The sequence below is a fragment of the Chinchilla lanigera genome, unplaced genomic scaffold (genome assembly GCF_000276665.1).
Source record: "Chinchilla lanigera isolate Chin_1 unplaced genomic scaffold, ChiLan1.0 scaffold00099, whole genome shotgun sequence".
NCBI lineage: Eukaryota > Metazoa > Chordata > Mammalia > Rodentia > Chinchillidae > Chinchilla > Chinchilla lanigera.
The window spans coordinates 5,594,286-5,605,186 of NW_004955500.1; positions in this window are offsets into that span (position 1 = coordinate 5,594,286).

The window sequence follows — 10,901 nt, forward strand, 5'->3', positions numbered from 1 at the left end:
AAAAAGATGAGAGTCATCTTTTAGTTGGACAAGTCTTTTAGGTCTGTTGACACAAAATAACTAGTGTGCTAGTATGGGGTATAAACTTTTCCATCTCACTTACAATTCTTACAATTGCCAAGAATCTGCTTTATGAAGGGCTTAATTTTATTATATTATACTATTAATTTTATTATATTATTTTTGGTTTTTTTGAGACAGGGTCTTGCTGCACAGTTCAGGGTGGGCCGGAGCTCACTGTGTAGCTCAGGCTGGTCTCGAACTTCCAATGATCATCCTGCTCAGCCTCCTGAGTGCTGCGATTATAGGTGTGTACCACCATGCCTGGCTTGAAGGGCCTAATTTTAAAAGTGAACTGTTAACGGCGTCCTCTATCAGACAGGGTGCAGTTCATTCCTGTATACTGAAGGAGAAGAAACGAGGAAGCTTCTCCACTGGTTCCCGATGGGATCTTCTCCCTCAGGGGGACTTGGATCTGTCAGTGGTGAGCACCGTTAGGGGAGGCAGCAGCTCATACATCCAGTGTGACTTCACAGAAGTTACTTTCTCCTTTTCTTTTTAGTTTTGTTAAAAGTTAAGGATAAGGAAGATAAACACTACTATTGTTTTTCTGACCCACTGTGGGTTACCTAGCGCACCCTTCTTTGGAATCCTCTGCCCTAGGCACGGGGCTGTTAACCAGGGTTTAATGCTGTGGGGGTGATTTGCTCTCAAGAAGTAAAAAAAAAAAAAAAGTAGAGTTTTAATCAGATGTCAAAAAAACTAAAAAATTAAGAGCTATTTCTCTCAGAAATGCATTGACACTGCAGTGTTTAAGAAAGAGAATGCTGGGCCTTGGATCTGGAACGTCCCCCCAAGCACACGAGCTGAGGCCTCGGTTGCCAGCCTGTGCCCTGCTGGGAAGTGGCGGAACCTTCACAGGCGGGGCCTGGCGGAAGGAAGCGCGGCTGTTGGAGGTGCGCCCTCGAGGGGTCATCGGGACTTGGCCGCTTCCCGTCTCTCTCTGTTTCTCGATTACCGGGAGATGAGCAGCTTTCTTCCTCCACTTGTTCCTACCGCGATGCTCTACCTCGCCACAGCCCAGGAGCAATAATGGGACCCAGTGACCATGGATGGAGACCTCTGAAAACAGAAACAGGTAAGTTTTTCCTCCTTGTAAATCGTTTATCTTAGATATTTTGTCTCAGCAAGAGAAAGCTGATTGTAATACAGAGAACATGAAGAGATTTAAAATTTAGGGTACTGCTCGGGCAGTGGGCGGATGGGTAGAGCAGCTGGGAGAGAGTGGGCCTGGGGATAGGGAGGCAGTGGAGGGGGCTGGATGCGTCAGCAGAGCAGAGGGGACCAGGGGCCTAACTGCACAGTGTGAAGCTGAAGGTTCTATGGAGACCCCGGGACACTGGAGAGTCAGGAACATGAGATGCCTGCCCAGGAGAGCTCCAGGCAGTGAGTGGAGTCAGTCTAAGAGAGAGGCCATATGGGCTGCAACCAGCACGGCCATTGCAGTGGGGCTGCCACCCTTTGGAGCTTAGATTTTACCAACATGTGCCCCGACTGCCAGATGTGAAGCTTGTCATAGTTACTTCTCTCTTGCTGCTGAGATGAAATACTCGACACCCAAAGTTAAAGGAGGAGAGGTTTATTTAGCTCATAGTTTGCAGCAGTTTCAGTCCATAATCCACTGGCTCGAAGGCAGGGGGGCACATGACAGAGGGCAAGAAGAGCTCATGGCAGCAGAAGATGGCAAAAGCAGCAAGAGACGAGGGAGGACAGACAAACCTTTTTGCCCCTTATGTTGTATGCAGGCTACTCGCCCTAGGACAGGTGTAGCACTTACACCCTTAATCCCAGCACCGGCCCACGAGTCAGTCACAAACTCTAGATTCAGCTGCCTCCCAAAAGCCTGCCCCCATGACCACATGAGGCTTTGGGGGACATCCAGACACAAACCAGGCAGAGCTGTAGGACTTAACGCCCTGCTTGTTTTCAGTCTTGTCTTGGCCTGATTTTTTTCTATTCCCTACTCTTCCCTTTTGGGGCGCCTTTATAATTTGGGGTTATGTAGCTCATTTTTGATGTTTACAGAAGTTCACAGCTAAGAGTTTGCCTTGAGTCTTAGAAGAGATTTTGACTTAGACTTTTGGAAAATGCTGGAATTGTTAGGATTTTGGCAGGCGATTGCTGTGTTTCTGGTTGCACAAAAGATAGTTGTATCCCGCTAGGTAGAATGAACTTATTATTGTGTTTATTTAAAAAATAAGTATGGTTCAAATATGTCAAGTTGACACGGGGTGGGATGTACCGGTTAAGACTGTGTCAATTCAGTTGGCTTGGCAGTCCCTGGGGGATTCGTAAAGCACACGCTTGGTGTGTCTAAATAAAGCAAGAGAACAACGACAGACAAACCACAACAAAACACACCAATAAAGGTGAGATGTTTCAAAGATTATTTTTCCCTCTCTTTTAGATTTTTAATGTCTTCCTGTTAAGAGAGCATTGCTCTGGGTTGGTCTAGGTTGAACTGCAGCTCCTGATCGGCCTTCGCCTCTCTCCGTCCCAAAGTGACATTCCTGCCATGCCTGAGACTTCACCCAGCCCCCACGTAATTTTCTCATTTAACTTGCTCCCTGTACGTTGCTCTGAGCGTCTGCCTCAGCTGAAAGCATCGTCTCCATGGCGTCGCTATCCCAGTGGAGCTCGAGCCAAGGGTTGTGGTTTTCCTGGGGTTCAGATAAGGAGGTGAGTGGGGTGCAGGAGCAGTGGGTGTCAGGCTGGGAGTGAGGTGGGGAAAGAGAAGCAGAGCTGTGTTTCAACAAGAGGCTCCTTGAGGCCTTGTGGGGCCTCCCGCTTCCTGAGGCCCAGACTTGCCAACACTTCCAGAGACAACAGTGTGATCGCTCTGGCCTTTCCCCACTGCTGCACAGAGGCTGATGTTATTCCTGCGGCCCAGCCAGGGCGCCATCCCGAGCAACGCGGAGCCAGCGTGCTGTGGGAGCTGAAGCTGCTGTTGAAGTTGGCTGGGTGCTCCCCAGCCGCAGTCGCTCCCACTGGAGGTGAGCCAGGCCTGGGGGAGGAGGGGAGGCCGCTGGCCCCACGACCGCACTTCTGAGTGGCAGGTGCCTGCGGGACACTGTGGACTGTTCCCTGTGAGTGAGCGAGAATGTGCTGCTTTCTTTTGCTTATTGAGGGCAACGCAGCGAGACCTCATTCTGTAACCGTGTCCAGCCTGGCTGGGTTTAAATCTCCTGGCGCATGGATGGAGGTGTTTGGAAAACCTGAAGAAATCTGACCAGTCAATCACTGCTTCTTGGGAGACGGAGGGAAAAAGGCTTTCAGTTGGCTTAACAATCCAGTCCCAATCCTGTGTGGTGACTGCTGGGGCTTATTTACTGGGGATTTAATTTAACTTTTCATTGGCAGTATCCATAAAGGTACCCTCTGTCCTCAGAATTTGAGCTGCAGGCCCAAGAGATCTTTCGGTGTAATTCCTCTTACTGATCTTTGAGTGAGGCCTATCCACGGGGTGGAGTTAGACAGAGCTGGACTGCTGTCGCCTCTCAGTGATACGCTAGTGATTTGATTTAAGAAAATAGCCTTCTTCTCTCAGCCCCTATTTTCTCAACTGTAACAGCACCCGTGTTATCACAGGATGAAATTCCTTCACCGTTTAGCAGGGAAAATGACTAAGCGAGCACTAGAATAGTGCCCGTCACATTGGAGGAGCTCGCTAGATGAGAATTATTTTACTGTATATATCCTTACCCCTGTGGCCAGCAGGGATTTCCTCAGGGAGTGAGGCAGAGTTTCTCAAGGGGGATTTGTGTGCGAGTGTCGGGACCTACATAAGAAACACGACGACCAGCTCAGCCCACAAGCATTTATAGAAGTATCTACTGACAACATGGCACAGTTTAATTAGACATCATTGTACACAACTCAAAAATACAACCTTCACCCTTGTTAAAAACTTGCCAATCATCTGTGACTAAACATGGTATTAAAACCATTCAGAAAAATATAATTTTTATTAAATTCAGGCAGTTCTGTAGTTCTCTGGTGTCCCTTACCCTCTAATCTATATTCCTCTAAACTGTATTCTTATAGTAATAATAAAAAGAAAAAGTTCTGCTATAACCCCTGGAGGTTTCTGCCTTCATGATCTATATGGTGCCTCTACATTGGTTCTGGCCTTTGAGATAATGTGTTTGGCTTTGGGTGTGGGACATTCCCATTCTCATTTGTGACAAATGTAAGTAGAAACCTGATTAGTTAATTCATACAGAGAACGTTTCATAGCAAGACAGAGAATATACTTTATGTCTGCCTCCAGTCAGATGAACCTAGCTGTTCCCCTTTGCCAGTGGGTACCACGGTGTCCTGCAGGGATTAGCAAATTCCCTCATGCTTGCTGTTTGCTCCTAGAGTCACTTTCTCTGCTGTCTCCTGGTGTCACCGCTTTGCTGTCTCTTGTCAGCTCTGAAATCATCTCTGCGCTCATCACGCCCCTGCCCTTTACAACTCTTCCCTTGATGTCCTTCCAAACAGGTGCTGCTCTCCTGATGGCCGTGCTGCTAAGCCTGCGTCTTCTAGACGCCCTCTCGGCTCAGTGCTGACGCGCCTGCCTTTATTTAGCCCTAACTCCCTTAGTGTTTCCATGTTTGCCGCTCGGTGTTTACCGGCATCGATCCTCGTCCCTTGGACAGCGCCTGATGCTCAGGCTCCTGCTTGCGTCACACCCAGGGCTCACACCAGAATGCGGCAAACAAAGCATAGAGCCTGTGGATGAAGGGTCTCCGGGAAAAGCTTCCATACTGTCCTCCTTCCTTTTGGTTTTGCGGTTTAGTGATTCTCACCTTAGCCTGATATCTTCCTATTAGCTAAAAAACTTAATAGGCGAGGGTTCTGAATTGTACCTCGAAGGAATGTGCACAAGTTGGGGCTGGTGGATGATTCATTCACTCTAAGGAATGTAAAAGTGGTGGTTCAGAGAGAGAAAAGAGGAGAGAAAGAGAAGAGACAGGGAACAAGACAGAGAGGGGAGAAGAAGAGAGAGGGACAGGGAGAGGGAGAGAACTGAACCACCAGGCGCAGCCTTTCACGGCTCCTTGTAACTCACCAATCGCTGTCCCCGTTTATGTGGCACACGTGGCCAGAGTGTGAGCACCTGGAGTTCATTTAAGGGAGAATGAAGAGCAAAGTGCCCTAAGTAGGTCTTCCACTTCCAGCTCCAGTCCAGTCAGTAACCATCGCTAGTCTTTGCGCAGTGCCTTAGCACTTGCTGAGTGGTGGGGGTGAATTACCGCCATTACTGAGTCCCTTATTTATTGAACCTTGTCGGTTGACACGGTTATTAAAGCAAAACCAAAAAACCACCATCTCACTTAATCCTCACGAACCCACTCTGGGATTTCCTTTTTCACAATTTTTCACAAGAGAATGCTGAAGCCCAAGGTCATCCAGTTGGTGAAGGGTAGAGGCAGGCTGTGCGTCCAGGTCTGTCCAGTGTGCAGGCCTGTGCTGAGGCGTGTCCTCACCCAAGTACCTGTTCATTTTGACTTTTGATCTTTCTTTTTTCTCGGGAGGGAGGGGGAGACCACATTTCTTAGTAATGAGCATTTGCTTCATCTACAGGGCTTGGCATGTTAGGTGGGTTTTTAGTACATTTTTGCTGAATGAACAAGGGTGTCCAGCCCCGAGGGGAACTGTGCAGTGTCTGGGAAAGAGCCATGCTGAGGAAGGAGGATGGAGGCCCAAGTCCTTGTTCCTTCTCTCTAACTAACTGCATGATCTTAGGCAAAATTCTGTGACCCTTACAAAGCCGGTAGGGGCCGAGGACCAGGGTAATCCCTGGCTCTCGTGCAGCCCTGGAAAAGCTGCTAGAACCTTTGGCTGCTTGTGTCACAGTGAGAGAGGAAGGAATCCATGCCTGGCATTCAGAAGTTCTGCTCTGTCTTCTTTTTAAATCTCAGAAACCTACCTTTGTGATTTATAGCAAACCCTTCCATTTTCCTATGCCATTTCTCCTATTGGCCAAGGAAATACATTCACACCCACATCCTTCCTTGCTTGCTATTTTCTATGATTTCAAAGTTTCATGAAAGACAAAAGCCCATAGAAAAGACCGTGAATATCATCTAATGAAAACCGAGCCATCACATCTCCCTCACCCAGGAATATGCAGAACTGTGATGGCGCTGCACATTCTGGTTGCATGCGGATGTTTTAATATCATGTCAACATCAGTGTTAGTAGCAGTTGAAGAAAGGAGTCAAGAGAATCACAGATAATTCAGACAGAGGGTGACATGCCGCACAACATGCCACATCGACATTACAGCCCAATTCACCGTCAACTCCTGAACTGGAACGATAATCTCCAATCATGAAGTTATCCTTCTCATCAGGTGAATACTTTTACAGAGAGAAAGACCACACACACACACACACACACACACACACACACACACACACAAAGAGACAGAGAGACAGAAAAGAGAAGAGAAGAGGTGAAAAGAAGAGAGAAGGAGAGAAATACTAGCATCATGTAGACACTTATAAAAGGCTGATTTTAAACAAACTGGAAATTGAACTTGAGCCTTGACCATCTCATGGAGTGACATGAATGAAACCTTTGCCATGAGTGACCGGAGGAAATACTGATTATCGACACCACCTAGGTACAGGAGGAAGGGTGACTGTGTGCCCAGCGCCACACCCCTTGTTATTAGAGCACCAAGAGGGGGACACCAGCAGGTTTACAGAGAGAGAGCAGGCAGAAAGCCTATGCAGTACCGACACCAGGCCGCATAGATTGCAAGTCGTAAAGAGAATAAAACCCAGGTTACTTGGGCTTCTCCTTAAGTACTTTAACAACTGACAGCGTCCCAGTCTCTAGGGTTTGCAGGGTTCAGGTGGAGGAGGTCTGGTGAAACTCTGCCCATTGCTTAGGTGTAATTAATTAAGCAGAGCCCTCACCTCATCTACCGACGAGGGATGGTGAGGAAGGACAGCACTCTTGGGAAGCTGAGTGGGGTGAAAAGCTGTGGTGGAGGAACTGGCATTGGATGGGAGAGAGCAGCTCATCTACAAAAGGGCCGTGGAGGCGGTCGTGGAAGGTTGGAGTGGGGCATTTAGCAAAAGGTCTTTTGAAATGGCAGAGAAAGACTGCATCTCTCTCTTTTCTCTCAAACGTGGCTAAGGGATGTTTCCTTCCAGAGATTTCTCATATGGGGAAGGCTCGTGATGGGTCTTCCTTCCAGTATCTACCCACAGGTCTATTCTTTCTTTCTCCTTTGTTGGCCTCCATGTGCTCAGAGTCCCGTGAAGTATCAGGCCTGCGTTCTTTCTCTTGCTATTAAAGCTCACTCCCTCTCTTGCCACTTTTTAAACTGATACCTTGCTCAACTCCGCATAACCCCAGAGAAAGACCTCTGGGCAGAGGTACCTGTTGGAACACCCCCTTTTGGCCGAATTGCCTTTGTAATCCCTCGTGCAGGGGTTTGGTTGTCTTGGCCTTGGTCACAGTTGGTATGGAAGCCTGCTCATCTGCCCCTGTCACTCAGCTCCCAAGGGCAAATGTTGTCATCCACCAAATATGGGAACAGGTGGAACCTTCCACGAGTAATGTGACCTGTAGTGGAAAGACAGTGACTCAGTCCTGGGCTTGGTTGAGGTTTGAGAGAGAGGGCCGTGGGAATCTAAATGTGTTCCTGTGGTTTTTGTAGTAAAAGACATTTGAATGGCTTCGTTCCCGAGGAACATTCAATTCCAGTGTCATCAGTGCCACTAGTTCAGTGTGAGTGGACATACACGCAGGAGCCTGTGCTGGCTCCTGGAGAACCTTGTCTTCCACCACGCAGAGAAGCACTTCCAACGACTCTGGGGAGAGCTCAGATCACAGCACAGAGTCCAAGCAGGAATTCCAGTTGAAGCTAATGCAGAAAGAAGTCATTCTCAAACATGTTTCTCACCTTTTCTTACATAATTTTATTTTGGTCACCTGTTAGTGATAACTTACATGGTGGTCATGGAAGTCAAATCCCTACAGGCTTGCTTTTCTTCTGCTAAGTCTCAGAGCTACTCTTGGGTCAGGTTAACCTAACCTCAAAACATTTTCCTGGAGTTTGCCCAGGTAGTCAGCTCAGCTGCCCCTTGTGACTTCTTAAATTTATGCAGAGGAAGGAATAATCCAATGGGGGGTGGGAACCTCAATTTATTAAGAGAAGACATGAGTTCAGTTCTAAGCCAAATTTTCTAAGTTAATAGCTGTGTGGCTTTATCTCCTTTTTTGCAAGTCACATCTCCTAGTGCATCCGGTTTTAATTTTGTGCAATAAAGATTAGATGCCAGTTACTGCCTATGTACAGGGTTGCCATGACATGAATAAATTAATGCATGCAAAGCTCCAAAACTCCTTGGGGGTAAATCCTACTTAAAGTTAGCCAGTTGAGGTACTCTTATAATGAGTTAAGTGGGTGTAAATGCTTAACTAATAAATGTAGGGAAGTGGGAAGGAAGCTCTATTATACTGAAAAGAATAAGTAGCCAGCACCCTCCCCACCTTACGGGGTGTGTATGCATGAACATTTTAAAATCCCCCATTCTTTCTTGTGAAGGTTCTGCTCAGACTTGTTAATTTTAGAGCAACTAGAACCCCGAGACCTAGGACATCTGAGCTGGGTGCACGGGTGCACACACACCTTTGGTGGGCAGAGTAATCAGTGAGACCAGCAACATGGAAGTGTCTGACACAGCATCCAGGAGCCAGCATTTCAGCTCTGGAGAACTCTGCCAACAGAAGACCAGTCCCAGCCCCCATATCCAGAGGCCAAGATCAGCTCCATACCTTTCACAGTTCCTATGACAAACTTGGCTGGAGTACACAGCACATTTCTGGGATCTGACAAGGACACTAATACAGAACTGCAAACACCAGAGGAATTTTACTACTTTTGTTCTCCCTTGTTTGTCTGATTGGATATCCCTTTCCTGTTTGGTTGGATGTCATCTTGTTTTGTTTTGTATTTTGTGGTTATTTTAGTTTTTAGAATTTCCCCCTTTTTTTCTCTTTCCTCTTTCTCTGGTTTCCTTTTTTCTTTCTTTTCTTCTTCTTTTTTTTAATTCTCCTTCTCTTTCTTCCTTCTTTTTTCACTGTTTAGGTTTCTTACTTTTCTTTTTCATTTTCTTCTACTAATCCTCTTTCTCGCTTTCCCCAACCACTTCTTGAATCTAAACTTTCAAGTGAATAAACATTGTCTCTTTCCTTTCTGATTACTCCTTCACATTCTATTTCATTCTTTCCCTCCTGTGTCTCCCAGTTTCCCGAAACTTGGGTGATCATCCTTTGACCTCTAGCCTTGACTCTACTATGTTTGACCTCATTCGTCACTTTATCCTGTCCCCTACCCATCTTAATGTTGTGCCACCCCCACAGAAGGGTGAAATCACTCCACTGAGGAGAAAATCACTGCATACAAGTACATGATGTATGTTCTTTGTTATACAACTTTAGAGTTTGCTCCTGTGTTTGGAGGTAGCAGGTTAATGGTTACTATATTTTGTCAGCAGTTAAACTATACTTGAAACTATTGAACTGTACTACTTTAGCCAGGATTTCATACATGTTATAATCAGTTTTTCTCCCCTGTATGATAACAGTGTGCATGTATGGGGTAATAGTCATCACCAAAACCCAGTACCAAAGGACTGGGTGCTAAGCTAAATAGTAACTCTGCATCTTTCAGAAATTGGGAAGGTAGTTTCTCGGGATAGATACAAAGAACCACTTACATCTAGAGGACATCTCTGGAGAACAAACATCTCCTAGGGAAGCCTCAATATTAGTGATAAAACTGTCTATCACAAGAAATTGGCAAGAGTCACATATAAAACAAAATAAAATAAAAAAGAGTAAGTAGAAAATGCTAAGACATAGAAGCAAAATGCAACCCCAGACCCCTGGCCCACCCAGGACAAGCCTGACACGCAATGAGATAGGTGAAATTTGAAGTCAAAGACTGGAACTTTCTGAAATGGTAGCAACAGAAGTGAATAAAAAATGGAAAAGGCTAGAGAGAAAATAATCCCTCAGGTACAAAAAGAAATGATGCTTAAAATCAAAGATATTAGAGAAGACACAAATAAAAGAATAGATGAGTTTAGAAAAATGATGAAAACAAAAAGTGCCCAATATAGGAAAGAAATGGAATCCATGAAACAGATCCAAACAGAAATCCAGGAGATTAAAACCTTCACTGTGCGTATATACAACAGACTGAAAGGAGAGGATAGAATATCAGATCTTGAAGACAGAATTGCAGCTAATGAACATTTAAGAAAGATATTTTAAAAATAGCAAGAGACCTTGAAAATCAATCCAACAGTTAAAAGATGAAGCAAAGAAGAATAACACAAGATTTATTGGGGTCAGTGAGAAAGTCAGTGCAAATGCCATGAAAAAGCTCTTCACAGAAATAATGGCAGAAAACTTCCCAAGCGTGGCTAAAGAATTTGACATACAAATAAGTGAAGCATATAGAACTCCAAACAGTCATGACCAAAATAAAACTACACCAAGACATATAACCAAGATTCCAGAAATTCAGCTCAAGAACAGAGTATTAAAAGCTATTAAAGAAAAGAAACAGATCACCTTAAAGGAAAGCCCATCAGAATCATCGTAAACTCTTCAACACAAACCCTCAAGTCAAGAAGAGTTTGGAGGGAAGTATTTCAAGTCCTGAAAGAAAACAACTTCCAGCCCAGATTGATGTACACTGCAAAATTATCTTTCAAAATTAGGGAGAAAAATGGGAAGCTGGAGAGAAAAAGCTACAAAGAATGGCTTTCACCCCAGATAGCTCACTTGAGATGTTAGTAAGAATTGCCTCCTCAGTATTCTAT